At 38.9% G+C, this 16,346-nt stretch overlaps 1 long non-coding RNA gene across 2 annotated transcripts; it reads right to left on the reverse strand.

Annotated features, from left to right (window-relative positions):
• Positions 1 to 238: 238 nt before the first annotated feature.
• Positions 239 to 7,839, reverse strand: LOC137188351 (uncharacterized). Of its 2 annotated transcripts, none has more exons than XR_010929371.1 (4): positions 7,702 to 7,839; positions 5,036 to 5,285; positions 1,012 to 1,100; positions 239 to 345 (listed from the first exon to the last, which is right to left on the reverse strand). It is a non-coding gene; the product is annotated as an uncharacterized lncRNA (long non-coding RNA). The 2 variants fall into 2 exon arrangements; XR_010929370.1 differs by having other exon boundaries at positions 5,036 to 5,133; positions 7,702 to 7,832.
• Positions 7,840 to 16,346: the final 8,507 nt, after the last annotated feature.

The following is a 16,346-nucleotide window of genomic DNA, read 5'->3' on the forward strand; positions in this document are numbered from 1 at the left end:
GAGTGCACAATTGTCTTACAGTTGGAAGAAGACAAACCATTAATTCTATACAAGAAGCCCAATTTCATTTTTAATTTCTGAATCAAATGTTGAATATGAATCTTGAATGATAGTCTGCTCTCCAGCCAAATTCCCAAGTATTTATATGACTCAGCAAGAGTAATATAGGTGCCATTTAAACTTTTTAATGGCAGGATAGTCAAAGTCACTGGTGAAGGTGAGAAAAAATACCATGTACTTGGTCTTTTAGCATTTAATGTGATAATTGGAATGCATCAAAGGCAGACTGAAGACGAGTCAGGGCCTGGGCTGGGCTGGAGCCTGGGGTATATAACACTGTATCATCTGCAAAAATATGGACATTGAAGTATTGATTAGGTAGAATGATGTTATTTATGTATAATGTAAACAGCAGTGGAAAAAGGATTGACCCCTGTGGCAACCCATTTCTGATGGCAAGAGGGCTTGACTGAGTACTATCAGCAACAGCAGCATGGCTTCATTTCAATCTATAAACTTTAGTTTATGAAGTAGAATTTTATGATCAACAGTATCAAATGCTTTTGAAAGGCCAATGAACAGAGCTGCACAAAATAGTTTTGTTTTTTTTTATCTAGGGAGGAGACAGTGTTATCAGTAACTGAAACTGCAGCTGTTATTGTGCTGTGTCCCAGGTGAAAACCAGACTGTTGAGGCTGTAGTAAGTTTAGTGAATCAATAAAGGCGTGCAGTTATAAATTTTAGATTTATGACTGCATTTTTAGAAAGTTTAGATATTGGATGGTAGATGTTGAGATCAGAGACATCACCACATTTGTGTAAGGGAACTACTAAGGCGCTTTTCCGTGAAGCTAGAATCATGCCTGTTAAAAAGGTTTGGTTAAAAATTTGTGCTAAATGTGGACAGATTAAGGGGGCACTCAGATGAAGACATGGGTCAAGATTATCTGCACCAGTGTTTTTGCATGCTTTTAACCTAAGCAGAGCTTTGTGAACATCTGCACTGCTTACCAATCTAAAAGAAAATTTGCAGGCAGAAGAAGCTGAGGCCTTGGGGACTCCCTCTGTTGGACAGATGTGGAAATTGTCTACAGTTGAATCTGCAGACACATTATTAAATAAAAGACCAGAGGAGAGGAAATGGTGATTAAAAGCTTCAGCCATGGATGATCTATTGGAAATATGACCATATACTTGTTTGATATGTGGTAGGAGATGTGAATGTGATGAATTTTATAGTGTTCCAAAATTAAGAGGAATTATCAAAGGCAGAGAAAGCTGACTGATAATTTGATTTAGCCCTCCTAATCATACTGGTGCAGATAATTCTTTGTTGCATAAAGGTTAACCAAAGGAGAACCAAGGACTGCATCTATTTTTAATTCTATGTTTTTCATAAGCGGCGTGTCTGTCAATACCATTGAAAGATTGAGAAGTTTTCCAGTGCAATGGCAGGATCAGTAATGGAGAAGGTGTTATCAATGTCAGAGATAGACAAAAAATTTAAAAAATCCTGAAGATTGAAATGCTTGTAATTTCTTGTGGTCATAATTTGAGATTGAGATTTAGGGAGTTTGATGTCTCTGACACAGGCAACGGGACAGTGGTCACTAACATTGAGAGAAAAACTCCAGAGGCAGGGTATTTGCGTGGTCTGTTAGTAAGTATGATATCAATTAATGTGGAGTTAAGAGGATTTTTGAAATTTGGTCGGGTGGGTTTGGCTATGAGCTGAAAAAGATTAAGTTCAAGGCACTGTTCTTTTAATTTGTTAGAGTTGTCAGAGAGCCAGTCCAGGTTAAGATCCCCTATTATTATTAACTCAGAGTAGGCATACAGTGACCAGAGCTTTGCAATGTCCTTCAAAGCATCAAAATGTGCTGGGGGGGGGGGGGCGATGCATACCAACAATCGTCTTGTGCATGTCCCTACCAAAACAGAGGTCTAACACAATATATTCATATTCAACAATAGGTTCCTCGCACTTTCAGTGCTAGGGACCGTTGAGCCATTGCACTTTTGTGCTCTGGCCCTACTAATAATAATAATAACAACAATCATAATTATTATAATAATTGAAGCTGCATGCAGCAATGATCACAGATTGATCGATTGTGGAGTAAAATGATGCAGCGAAACATTTATCAGATGGCAATCGATATATATATTTATCTTCTTAAGTTTTCTGATGATAATGTACTGTTGTCTTTCCTTCAAAGTCCACAACACCATATCTGTACTCTTGCTTTGGTATAGTGGTGTAATAATCAACTGATTCTTGTAAGTTGACGTAAGATGGTACATAAGAACAGACATGATTACTGTGTGGCCGGCAGAGAGTTTCTCTGATTTGAAAACTTAAAAATGCTTCAGTGCACTTATGTTTGTTTCTTCCATCATTCTTTTATTGAAGGTCTTTGAACTTTTCTTGGTCTGCTAGTTTCATAACTTATATGGCTCAGAAAAAGCTGGAGGAACTTAATTAACATCTTTTCCAAGATTATTGGAGTGCATCTGAGGGACTTACCATCTTTTTATGATCAGCAAATCTGAAAAGTGTTGTGAATATTCAGTCGACCAGAGCACATCTTTGTTCTTTCTGCTGCCATGACTGTGTTGGTATGCTTTAGCTGTATACCTCCAGTGATATTTTTTTTCCCCAGGATGGCGAAGTCTTATCTGGCTCTGATTGGCTTACACTGATATTCTTACCCTATCTAATCTCACTCCTCATGCCTAAACCTAACCAACCCAACCAACGAAGGCAACAAGTGCTAGCCAATCAGAAGCAGAGAAGGGCAGGTCATGACTTTGCCATCCTGGGAAAAAAATTTGGCATACCTCCAGGTGTATCAGTTATTCCCTATGAGACCTGTCTAACCCATGCTGTAGGCCTTCATTTTTTATGGCCTACAGCTTTTCAGCTGTCCTATTTGTTTCTAATGCATGTATTTTGATTGTGAGGTTGTGTTGTGTGCTGTTAGCTGGCATGCCTAATTGCCTGTATAGGTATATATAGTTGCGAAGTGAGAAGACTTGCCGATTTTAGAAGGATTTTTTCTTCACTGTAAACTCAAATTTCAAAATTTTTAAAACTTTTAACAATAGCTTAATGTACATCAATGAAGAAATACTGAAGTCTCCTGGATATTTGATTAATACCATATGTAAGTGTTATGGTTATCAGTTTCCACTATTTCCGAGGAATAGTAATGTTGCCCAATGATGATAAAGAGAAATGGACAGGATATCAAAGGAAAGTTATAACTCTGTTATATTTAACTTTCATTGGGTTGTCTGAGAGTGTCCTCTATGTTTTGACCATTCAGTGGTTTCATACAGTGATGTAAAACAGTGATTGTGTGTTGGGCTCTGTGGGTGACCGACACTCAGCACTGTGCCACAAATGGAGCAGTAGCTGCTGCTCTTCCAACTTAATAATTAAAATATTAGCATATCTTTTCCATCAGACATGTGTGCGATGGATGAAAAACGAGCCTGAAACACTTTCTGTGTAGACACAGTACAGTGTAAGGCTGGAATTATGTTTCCCTGAGTTGCACGTAGGTATTGTGCATGGGGGTTGCTCAGAGATGTTTCTTCTATACTTGTATGTACTTGTTTTCATCTCTGCCAATCAACGTGACTGACACAAAGGTCCAGATGATGGGTTATTGAGATTTGGAAGGTGTGCACATTGGCTCCTCTGCAAAGTTCTGTCACCTACCCATAACACCCTTCTCTGCATAGGATCAGAAAGATGTTTACTCTCTGTATCTTCGGAGAAGCATAATTTCAGTTTAACCTCACCCTAACCCAAACCAATCTTCTCTGCAATGCCAACCATAACCTAACCTAAGACATAACCACAACCACAGAGGATACGGGAAACACTACTTGAAAGGGAAACATACTATGATATAAGACCTGTAATGCATGATAAACATGTGCACAATAACTTTAAAACCGAGGCCATGCTGCCTGTTGCAAAGTCAAGTCCATTAACAACCAAACAAATTGAAATTGTATTTTGTTGAAAATGTATTTAATAAAACATAAAACCGACACAGGTGGAGGCTGTAGAGACTTCAGTGACCTGTCAGCAGCAATACATGTCAGTCCACACCTATTATGAGTTATTCTACAATGGTAGCTATATTAGAGTGTGGCTTGCTTAAATAGCTTTAAATGTTCCAATCCAAGCAGGTATGTGGTGGGCCTGTGTATGTTTGTATGTGCCTAGCTGTATTTGTGTTTGGTGAAACCAACTCTGTTCTCATTTTTCTTTTGCAGTACATTTTTTTGTACTTATTTAACTGGGTTGGATGCAGTTTGCTTATTTGATGATGAGGCAGTTGTCTTGACAGAAAACTGGAACTGGTTGACCTAACGTGATGACGTCACATTTGTATACATTATTTATACAGTATGTTTAAGGCACCCACCAGGAAAAAAAAAAAAAGATTTATTTTTTAATTGATTTCTGAATTCATCCAAAATTGTGACTGAATGCAGTGAACTGGTTTGAAACCAAGGCTATGTAATGCCCTATAATTGGCTTCAGCTCACTGTTAACAACACAATTTAAGCTTAGTGATCAGATGTTTGTTATTGTAATAGCAATCGGAGTCATAGTCGCTTCTCTCCTCCAGGTAGAGGTTTTGGTAGGTGTACTTTTGAACTTTGGACAGGGTAGCTGTTTCCCCCTTCTTCCAGTCATAATGCTAAGCTAGGCTAATCATCTCATGGCTCTAGCTTAATACTTGCTGTATGGAAATGAGAGTCAATCTTCTCATTTGTCCCTAAAAGTTAACACCTTTTCCAAAATGTCAAACTAAGTTTTACAATGCGTGTGTATCATATTGGAGGAGTGTCACACTGACTGGACAAGATCAAATTTTTCATGGAACAACCATATTGGGCCCATATATCAGTAAACCTGTGTGTGTGTGTGTGTGTGTGTGTGTGTGTGTGTGTGTGTGTGAGAGAGAGTGAGTGAAAGTGTGAGTGAGAGAAAGGCAGTGTGTATACATACATGCTGGAGGCCAGTATTCTGTCCTGGAGATGAATGTTTAACCCATAGCACCTCATGGTTCACCTTCCACTCACAGCGGGGCAGCAGCTCCTCGCTCTCTATGCAAAGTGAAGAAAGTCATTCAGCAAGAGATGAAACAGAAGCTACATCTCATCACTACTCCTCTGCTGCCTGTGACGGAGGAGGCTGATAACAGGACGTGCTGGGGCTGCTGTTTGGGATTTGGGCCACTCTCTCTTCTCTCGACTATCTAGAGGAAGGTTTAAGAAACACACTCATTAGCATGCTAAGCTGGAAGTCTGTCCATGGCCTCTATGCTTCAATAATCCTTTTTAAAAAGAAAAAAAAAAAATCCCCTCCAGCTCATTCCATTTCTTTTCCCCGAACTTCACTCCTATGTGATGGTCACCACCTGACCTTTTCTATTTTAACACATTTCTGAGGTAGCATGTAATGTTGGTGACCTGCTGAAGCATATCCACCTTCCTCCACTCACCGAGATAAGTGAAAGTGAGATTAAAATGCATCTCTCTATTCACATGGATACAGTCATCAACCTTTAATCTCCATGGCTTTTTGTCTAATATTTATTGCCCTGCTAATTAACGTAAATATAATGACAGTAAAATATAATGGGTTTTCTCATTCTTATATATATATATATATATATATATATATATAGTACATTAATCCTCCCCAGGTGATGAGCCACTTTGAATTTGGTGATTCTGTTCTGTAGTGTCATCCATCAGTAAGATTCAGGTAAGGTTTAGATAAAGGGATGGGTCTGACGATATTCTGCTAACAAGTATAATGTGTGTATCAAAGCCTTGTATATCTTCTTCCTCTGTGCCATAGAGCTTGACAGTTGTCTAAAAACGTTTACCCGTCCACCCAGACCTCCTCCCTCCGACTTCACTTTTGGTATAAATATAGGGCTATTTACCTTGTTCATCTTTAAGTATAATGTGGGGAATTAATAAAACATACAAGTCAAGGAATCGCCAATCAAATCTTCAGTTAATATCTCCTAATGAATATTGTCTGGTCCTGTTTTGGTTTAAAAACTGTAAATGCAATCATATTGCATTTACAGTTACAGTACATTTACTTACATATACATTCTTCACATACTTGTGATAGTGTACATTTTTACAGTGTAGAAATTATGTCTTATATCTTTTTCTTTTGTTATTTAGTATACTTGTGACAAAGTCTTCTTGCGTTCTCAAAGACATCATAATGTCAAAAGAACAGATTATATGTCAACCAGCAAAAGCATCTCCTGCTAACCTGATATAGCTTAATATCAATTCAATGCACCTGAGTAAACTTGATGAGTCTGAATGAGGGCAAAACTAATCAACTTTGTCTTTTTCCACAGTGTAGCATGTAGCTCAGTAAAAGCAGCTCAGCTGTGACTTCCAACACAAGGGCTTTGCATCTTATTAGTGGCCAAAAACACAAGCCTGTCTTAGAGGATAATTAAGAAAGGGAATTCTCACAGTCACTTGGCCTGCTAATGATTTTTAAAGACTCAAGCTGGCTCAGTCTCCTTCATCCCATCTCCTGTCCTTAAAAAGTTTGCTGCAGTGGAAAACTTTGATGAAAAAAAAGAGCTAAACTCATCTGCAGCCAGCTCTCATTCATACTTTGCTAACTATCTGTTTCCACCAACTTTAACAGTCGCTTTCTTTTCTCTTTGCCAGCCATCAGATCACCTCACTCCCACACAGCCCCTATAAAGCAGCAATTAGCAGCACCTCTGCCTGTAATTGGCTCAAAGAGTTCTGCTGGCCTACATTCCTGTCCCAATATATGGACAACCCCTAACACACACACAAATACCATCTGGTCTAGTCATTCTCATCCAACTCCCCCCTTCTCTTATCTTGATTTGTGTGTATTGTGCATATAAAAGACATGGTTAGGATATGGTTAGCCTAGCTTAGCATAAAGCAGGTGAAAACAGCTAGAGGTTTTGGTCTCTGAGCAGGCCAGATGATACCAAACCTCACTGTGATGACAAGACTGTGTTAAGCTGCACTCTGGCATTGTGCCGGGCTGTTTTTCAGCAAGCAAGTTCAAACACCTAACTTCAGCACTAACTGTAAAAGAAAGTCACATCATATGGTGGTTTTCTGTGTTGCTAGGGAAAATGAGCATATGGATTTAATTTGTCATCATTTTACCACAGAATATGAATCCTGCATGAGTGATTCATCACAACTGGCAAGTCTAGTCATGGTTTCAGTTTGCGTTCATGCTGTGTCAAAAACAGGAGACATGGAACTGCACATGTCCAACATTCTAATTACAATTTTAACCAACCGCCATTAACTTTATAGAGTGGATTCCTGTGGAATTTGGAATGCTATATGCATATAACCCTCACAACCATCAAAATTAATCCTTAAAAGTCAACTTCAACAAGTAACTGCGAAATCTTTTGGAGTATGAAAATCCTCTTGAACAGCCATAAAAAGACATCCCAAAACTGTTAACTTTAACATAGTCACAATTACTTTAAGTCTTGAAATTGGGTTTAACTCAGCACAAACGCAGTCTCAAGCAGTACTTTACTCTTTAAGTTGTTCTTTCATTGGCCACACACACGCTTACACAACATAAATCCATTTCTCTGTCTTACTCCTTCGTGCACTTACCTGGTGCTCTTGGAGTCCAGTCCAGCACCCGACCCTCTCTCGCTCTAGTGTGTGTGTGTGTGTGTGTGTGTGTGTGTGTGTGTGTGCGTCCAGCTCCAGCACACTACTGCATGACATAGGAGAGAGCATAATTAGCCAACAGGTAACACCTGTGCCAGACTAACCCTGGTACTGCTCCCATGAGCCACTCCCACCTATCTCTCCCCTGTAGCTGAGCCCACACCATGTTCCACCACCTCAAGTCTAAACTGTAAATATATTACATTAGTTGTGCCTGTTTTGAACTTAGTAGGTTTGTAAGCCATGAGGAAAGGCTCTGTTAGGCTGTACTTGCACACAATGACAATGTTAATATGCTGATATTTAGCATGTATAATGTTTACCATGATCAACATTGTAATTTAGTGTTTTGGCAGCTGCTGATGAGAATGCCATAAGTTTCGCAGGTATCTGGTTGGACAAAATGTTGATCTGCTTGGGATGCTAGAGGAAAAGTCAGAGGATCACTAAGTCATTTGAACACATTATCTGGGAACTATGAATTTCTGTACAAATGCTTGTGCCAATCCACCCAGCAGATATTTCGGTGGATGAGTGAAAACCAGGCCCTGATTATGGCGCTAGATGAAAAGTCAAAATAATATAAATTCATGGCAATCCAGCCAATAGCGGACCAGATATTTCACTGAAAACCAAAACCGTCAGCCTGTTGGTGGTGCTAGAGGAAAGGGGGATCACCAAAGTCAGTACGCTTCACACTCTGAGGAACATAAATGTCTGTACAAAACCTTACATATTACATATTACAGCTGTTTCTGTCTAAAAATAGTAATCTTATGATTATAATCATCATCACTGTATAGCCTTCCAGCTCTGTCACACATTCACCACCACTTTGACCTTTTTCACCTTTTTATGCCTCAAGTCTAATTTTTAACTTAAAAAATGGATTAGAAGTATATAAGCACCATTAAAACACTATGGAAACTAATTTCATACTTGGTCAGACACATACCTTTTAGAACAACAGTGTGATGAAGCATGCAAGAGTTCAGACATGAAGCAGCAGGTTGGTGTGATTTGTTCAAGTGCACACAAGAATTTAAATGTACTATGGTCTTTTGATGTTTTGAAAATATTATCCATATTTTAGAGTTATTTTATTTTTTTTTATTTAATGCAAATAGTAAATAAATAAATAAATATAAATATATACTGTCCCACCTCAAAACCATCATGGACCCACTCTTAGACCCACTCCTGCAATTCACCTACAGAGCCAGCAGGTCTCTGGATGATGCAGTAAACATGGCTCTCCACTTCATCCTCCAGCACCTGGACTCTGCAGGAACCTATGCCAGGATCCTGTTTGTGGATTTCAGCTGCACCTTTAACACCATCATCCTGGCCCTGCTGCGAGACAAGCTCTCCCAGCTGCACATGCCTGACTCAACCTGTGGATTGATCACCGATTTCCTGTCTGACAGGAAGCAGTACGTGAAGCTGGACAAACTCGTCTCTGACTCCCAGACCATCAGCACTACTTCCCCTCAAGACTGCATCCTTTTGCCACTTCTCTTCTCTCTGTACACCAACAGCTCCACCACAAGTCATTAGTCCATCAAACTCCTGAAGTTTGCGCATGACGCCACCTTCATTGGGCTGATCTCTGGGATGAGAACATTGAGACTGCCTAGGGGGGAAACTGACCACCTGGTGACTTGGTGTGGACAAAAGAACTTGAAGCTCAAAGTTCTAAAGACAGCAGAGGTGGTTGTGGATTTCAGAAGGAACACAGCCCCACCCATCCCCATCACCCAGTGTGACTACGCAGTCAACACTGTGGAGTCCTTTTGCTTCCTGGGAACCATCATCAGCCAGGACCTCAAGTGGGAGCTGAACATCAGCAGCCTCACCAAGAAGGCTCAGTATAGGATGTACTTCCTTTGGCAGCTGAAGAAATTCAAACTGCCAAAGTCTGTGATGGTGCACTTCTACACCACCATCACTGAGTCCATCTTCACCTCTTCTATCACCATCTGGTGAACCAACTGCTGCTGACTGCAGGACAGTTGCAAACTGCAGCATATTATCTGCTTTGCTGAAAAGGTGATTCAATGCAATTCAGTTTTATTTATATAGCGCCAAATCATAACAAAAGATATCCCAGGGCACTTTTCATAAAGAGCAAGTCAAGACTGTACTCTACTTTAATTTACAGAAACCCAACAATTCCACCATGAACAAGCACTTGGTGACAGCAGCAGGGAAAAACTCACATTTAATGGGAAGAAACCTCAAGCAGAACCGGGCTCTAGGTGGGCGGCCATCTGCCTTGACCAGAGGAAGAATGAGGGAGGGAAAGAGGGGGAAGAAAGACACAGGGAAGCATAATAACAACAATAATAACAATGATCGTAATAATAGAGATATGACTAGTAATAATAATAGCAATAATAGCCAGGGAAGTTGTCAAGGCAGGACACCCACAGGACCACGCCATCATCCCTGCACCATCTCCATGGCCATGGCCCACGGTTCGGATTCTGGAGTTTCCTGTGAGACGAGAAAGCACAAAAACTCTAGGGAAGACGCCAAGTTAGTAACATGCATTAATGGTACATGAATGCATACAGATGGAGAGGAGGAGGAGAAGAGATGAGCTCAGTGCATCAAGGAGAGTTCCCTGGCAGTCTAGGCCTATAGCAGCATAACTAAGGGCTGATCCAAGGTAAGCCTGGCTGGCCCTAACTATAAGTTTTATCAAAAAGGAAAGTTTTAAGCCTACTCTTAAACTTAGAGAAGGTGTCTGCCTCCTGGACCCAAACTGGATGAAGATTCCACAGGAGCGAAGCCTGATAGCTGAAGGCTTTGCCTCCCATTGTGCTTTTGGAGACTGTAGGAACCACAAGTAAGCCTGCATTCAAGGAGTGCAGTGTTCTAGTAGGGTAATAGGGTACTATGAGCTTTTTAAGATATGAGGTTGCCTGACGATCAAAGGCTTTGAAGGTGAGGAGAAGAATTTTAAATTCTATTCTGGATTTTACAGGAAGCCAATGCAGTAAAGCTAAAATGGGAGAAATATGATCTCTTTTTCTAGTTTTTGTCAGTACACATGCAGCTGCATTCTGGACCAGCTGGAGAGTCTTTAGAGACTTGTTAGTGGAGCCTGATAAGAAGAAATTGCAATAATCCATTTCAGAAGTAACAAATGCGTGGACTAGTTTTTCTGCATCTTTTTGAGACAAGATGTGCCTGATTTTTGCAATATTACATAAGTGAAAAAAGGCAGTCCTTGAAATTTGTCTTATGTGGGAGTTAAAGGACATATATTGATCAAAGACTATTCCCAGATTTCTTACGGTGGCACTGGAGGCGAGGATACTGCCATCTAGAGTGACTATATCATTAGATAATGTGTTTCTAAGGTGTTTAGGGCCAAACACAATAACTTTGGTTTTGTCTGAGTTTAGTGGCAGAAAATTACAGGTCATCCAGGTCTTTATGTCTTTAAGGCATGCTTTCGTGAACTGATTGGTTTCATCTGGCTCCATTGATAAATATAATTGGGTATCATCTGCATGAGAATGAAAATTTATGGAGTGTTTCTGAAAAATATTATCTAAAGGAAGCATATATAGGGTGAATAGTATAGGTCCAAGCACAGAACCTTGTGGAAGTCTGTGTCTAACTTTTGCGTGCATGGAGGATTCATCGTTAACATATACAAACTGAAATTGATCTTATAAATAGGATTTAAACCAGCTCAATGCAGTTTCTTTAATGCCAATTAAATGTTCCAGTCTCTATAAAAGGATGTGATGGTCAATGGTGAATTAATTGGATGCAATCTGCTGTTCCTCCGGGACCTGAGGTGAGCAGGAAAGATCATGGCTGACCCCTACCACCCCAGACATAAACTTTTGGAAATGCACCACTCTGGCAAAAGGCTGAAGCCTGTCAAGAGTAAAACCTCATGACACTACAACAGTTTCTTCCTATCTGCGGCCTCATCAACAAGGCCCGGGACCCCCACTGACACAGACCTTTGCACATCTGTCATCTTTGATCCTACATATAGCATTACATTAACGCAACTTGTATTGTTATTATTATTATTATTATTATTATTATTATTAGTAGTAGTAGTAGTAGTAGTAGTAGTAGTAGTAGTAGTATTGTTGTTGTTGTTGTTAATAATAATAATGATAATAATAGTAATGATGCACAGTGCATATACTGTTTACTCCTGATCAATACATTGTACATTCATGTCACTCTCTTCCATTTAATAATTAATATTTAAACCTGTAGCTGCTCCTCTCACTTAGAATATACTTTACATTTTCCTTTTATTGTAAATTCCTTCTTATTTTTACTATTAAGGATCACTTAATTTTTTTGAATATTTTGACTGTTATGCATCACAACAACACCAAGGTAACTTCCTTGTATGTGAAAACCTACTTTGCAATATAGCTGATTCTAATTCTGATATATGCATACACAGAGCCCAAAGGATTCTAAAAGACAAAAGCCACCCTTGCCACAACCTATTCACCCTGCTGCCATCTGACAAGCGATACAGAAGTACAGTATCCACTACCATGCCATCAGACTACAAAGCAGCTCCTTTTCTCAAGCTGTGAGGCTCCTCAACTCCACCCCATCCTTTGCACCTCTTCTATATATGACACTGCATCTGTGAAATTTGAAATGTCCTGTCATTTTTGGCCCTCTTATGCACATAACATACCATTACCTTTGGACTACCTGCACTCCCACTACTACTACAAGTTTTTTTTTTTGCACTATAACTTCCATATTACATTTAATTTGCACATATTGTGAAAACTTGTACTTGTATGTACAGTACATATGTAACTCTATATTCCTTGTATATAGACAAAGAATACTTTCCTTTTTAATTTCTTCTTTAGTGCTCGTAGAACACAATTTCATGAATTTCATTTTTTGTGCAATCCTGTGTTGTATAATGATAATTAAAATGAACTTGAACCTTGATATGTAGTGCATTGAAAGAGAGATTAAATGGACTGAGCTCATTGTAATATGAATGAATACATATTGATTTAACAATGACCGAATATCATCCTTACATTTTATCCCCTATTATTTGATACTGTGCAGTATAATACTGAAAGGTGTAGGTGGAAATGTGAGCAGAAACAAAGAATGTGAGCACCCTGCAGTACTTCTGTGAGGCAGCAGTCTTTGTAGCTGCTGCTGAATATGATTGACTTGTTCTTCATCTTCATTATTTGTAAGAAGGATCATGTTCATCCCATTATGGATTTAGTCATCTGGCAGAAATTCTTGCAGAATGGCACAAGTCCTATTTACAAGGCCCACTTTACAACCCAGCACAACTCTGGATATTATTTTTATTAGGGGTCCAAGCATCAAATCTCGCTGCTGGAGCCATATTTTATTGTTCTCATACTTCTTCTTCTTAATTGCAGCAGAAACCATAAGACCAAAAGTCATCAAAATTGGCAGATGAGTTGCAAATTCCATTCACATAAAATGACACACATTGACCTCAATGAGTGCTGTAATAATCAAGTTTACGTTTTTGCAATTATCTCGGCTATCTTGCAGTCATAATTCTTAATCATTTTAACCTCTCAATTCATCTGCAACTTTGTTCCAATAGTCTTCTGCTCTAAAAATGTCAAATTTTGCGACTTTTTTTTTTTTTTTCTCAAAATCTTATTTTTGACAAGACCTCAGAAACTGTTAGGCCAATCATCCCAAAACTTTGTCAGGATCATCTATGGACTTCCCTGAACTAAAGTTGTCAAGGAAATTTTGATATGTCAGTCTGTTTTGGAATTATACATTTTTGGACCTGTTTCTTTAAGTTCAATTTTAAATACAAATTAAATAAATCAAAATTGGCTTGAGCAATTGTAACCAAACTTGGTGCACATATTCAGATACTAGGTCTGAGCTTTGCTATGCAGTTTTGGACAATCTACCACTAGGAGAGCAACAAATGCAAAAAGTTTGTATCTCGTAATCAGCAGCATGGATTTGTATGAAATTTGGTTTGCACCATTTAGGGTCAATAATATGTGTCAGTTTGACACATATTTTCCTTCGCAGTATGTCTGTTCGATTTACAAGAATCATCCAAAGTTAGAAATTTAGATGTTGTACTTGGAGATAAAGAAACTGGAGAAAGATATAAGTACAGTGGAGACCGCTTCTAGTGATCACGTCTGTCCGAGTCAAAGAGATCACTACAAGTGGATGGTTATTATAATTTTTTTTTCTTTATTTCTCATGCAGATTACCATCTAATTGACATTTCTATATTCATTATCCTACATGAATATAAATGTAATGAAGCAGACAGCTTCGCTATTTACCGAATTTTGTTGACTGTTTCAAAATATGTGCAGCTGCTTCAAATAATTTACTAACTGTATGCAGAAATCAGTTAATGTTTAATGTCAGCTGCTTTCAGAGTACTATTGACAGACAGAGAGGGGACTGCTGTTTTGAACTGCAGCTGCCTGATAATTGTTGGAGCATCATACTGCTGCCAGTGTTGCTGTTCTTTATCTCTATTTATATCCTTTCTATCCTCGTACCAGACCTGTAAATCACTGCCCACATCTCAAATTTGTTAAGTCATTCATATATGATGTATGTTTCTGCCAACTGGAGAAACAGTTGACCGATTAGAACTTTATACTGCAGGAGGGATTAGGAATGGGAAAGTCATCTTCCTACATACAGTATCAGTCAAAAGTTTGGACACACGTGAATGGGAAGGTGTTGACTGGTACTGTACCTATCTAGCTAATGGCGACAAGAATGGATGAGTCAGCTGTAAGAGTTGTTGAAAGTCCATGCACAAAAATAACAACTCTTAACTCGACAGGATTAAGTCACTTGTGCCTAGCAAACACTACTGCAACCACAGTGTAAATGAAAAACAAAAGAAAATAACTCCCCCTTCCAACAAGAAAACTGTAAACATGAGCAAAGTGTCAGACTGAATGGAACTGGTATGAATAGGCAATTCAGTCTATAAGGCCTGGTCTTTTTGACTTTACTTTAAGTCCCCCTATTTATTTGTATAACACCACTTTATGTATATGCAGTTAAAGTTCTTTAGACTGAGAGTAACAGAGAAAAGAGCACAAACATAACAAGTTCAACAGAGACGGAAAGAAATATATATATTATATCCGAATAATAATGATTAAGATACAACTAACTTATTTAAGTACACTAAACTGACTAAAAAAGTATTGATGATAACATTGTCGCTGCCAGTCTCTTATCAGCAGAATGGCCTGTCCATGCTTTCTGTGCATAAATGCTAAATGCTCTCTAAACATATTTGCAGAAAGCTCTGGAGACCTGAAGGAAGCAGTTGCCTTATAACGTGAGACATCTACTGTGCTTATGAACTGAAAGTGTGTCTGATATGTACTGCGGAGACATTAATAGGTTAACAAGTAACCAATGGACAGGATTCATCGAGGTGCATTAAGACAGAATTATAGTTATCCACTCACCGCAACAAATGTATGTAGATTTTTTCAGATTGAGGTGAGTTAAGGCTCTGATTTTTTAAATTATTCCTCAGACAATAAAAGATGACTAAGTGATGGAATTTTCAATGCTGAGATCAGAATCCCTACATTTTTTATTAAAATGCATTTTAAGTGACCATGACTTCAAATATCCACAGACCTCTATAGTTACCGCTTTGGGTAAGAAACGCAGTAAACAACTAAGTAAACTAATCACTGCTCAGAAGTGGGAGTTGATAGAAAACAGCTATTATAATGACACAAATGAGATGTGGTGAAGAATATCTGGACCCACACACTGAGCAGTGAGTCAGAACATAGTGATTTTTTGATGAAGAGGAACACAAACTGGATGGAAATTGGACGGACGCCTCCATCATCCGCTCTGACTGACAGGTGGCCTGCTGGCTCCAGTACTCTCCTCTGGGAAGCGATTTTGCATTTTTGACTCTTGGAGGATTTGTTTGGACATGGCATCACTGTCTATGAGGCAGTGCAGCATCATAATCTGTTTTGCATAGCGTACAGCAGAGAGAGTGACAGCAAGGATGGGAGAGGAAGGGCAATCTAGGGACAGCTTTGCATTTCTTTTCATGAGAGACATAAGAGGACTGTAGGGCTTTATTGGAACCAGTGAACCAAAGATAACACAAATACTACTTTTTTGCTATTTTCTTTTCTTTTTATAGTCAGTAGTTATCAGGATGGTTGACGTATCAACTTGGTAATGATTTTATAGTGTCTGAATGAGTTTGAATCTCACAGTTTGGATATCAGGTAATCTGGATAATTAGTGGCCACTTTGACACTCAGTACAGACACTGCAAGGATTTTTGATTAGCCATGCTAGTTGCATGGCTCTAGGGAAGGCAAATTTTAGCCAAATGTCAACCAATTTAGTCCTGTCCTCCTCTGTAGTATATGGCTTATTATCTGCAAAATTAATGACATTCCCATCAGCCTCATCTGTATTTTGTTTTTAGTGCTATTAGCAAATGTTAACATGGTAAACATAATAAACATTATACCTGCTAGCATGGCTGGAGACTCTTCTAGATGTAATACTTCCAA

This window comes from Thunnus thynnus, chromosome 8 (assembly GCF_963924715.1).
Source record: "Thunnus thynnus chromosome 8, fThuThy2.1, whole genome shotgun sequence".
Lineage (NCBI taxonomy): Eukaryota > Metazoa > Chordata > Actinopteri > Scombriformes > Scombridae > Thunnus > Thunnus thynnus.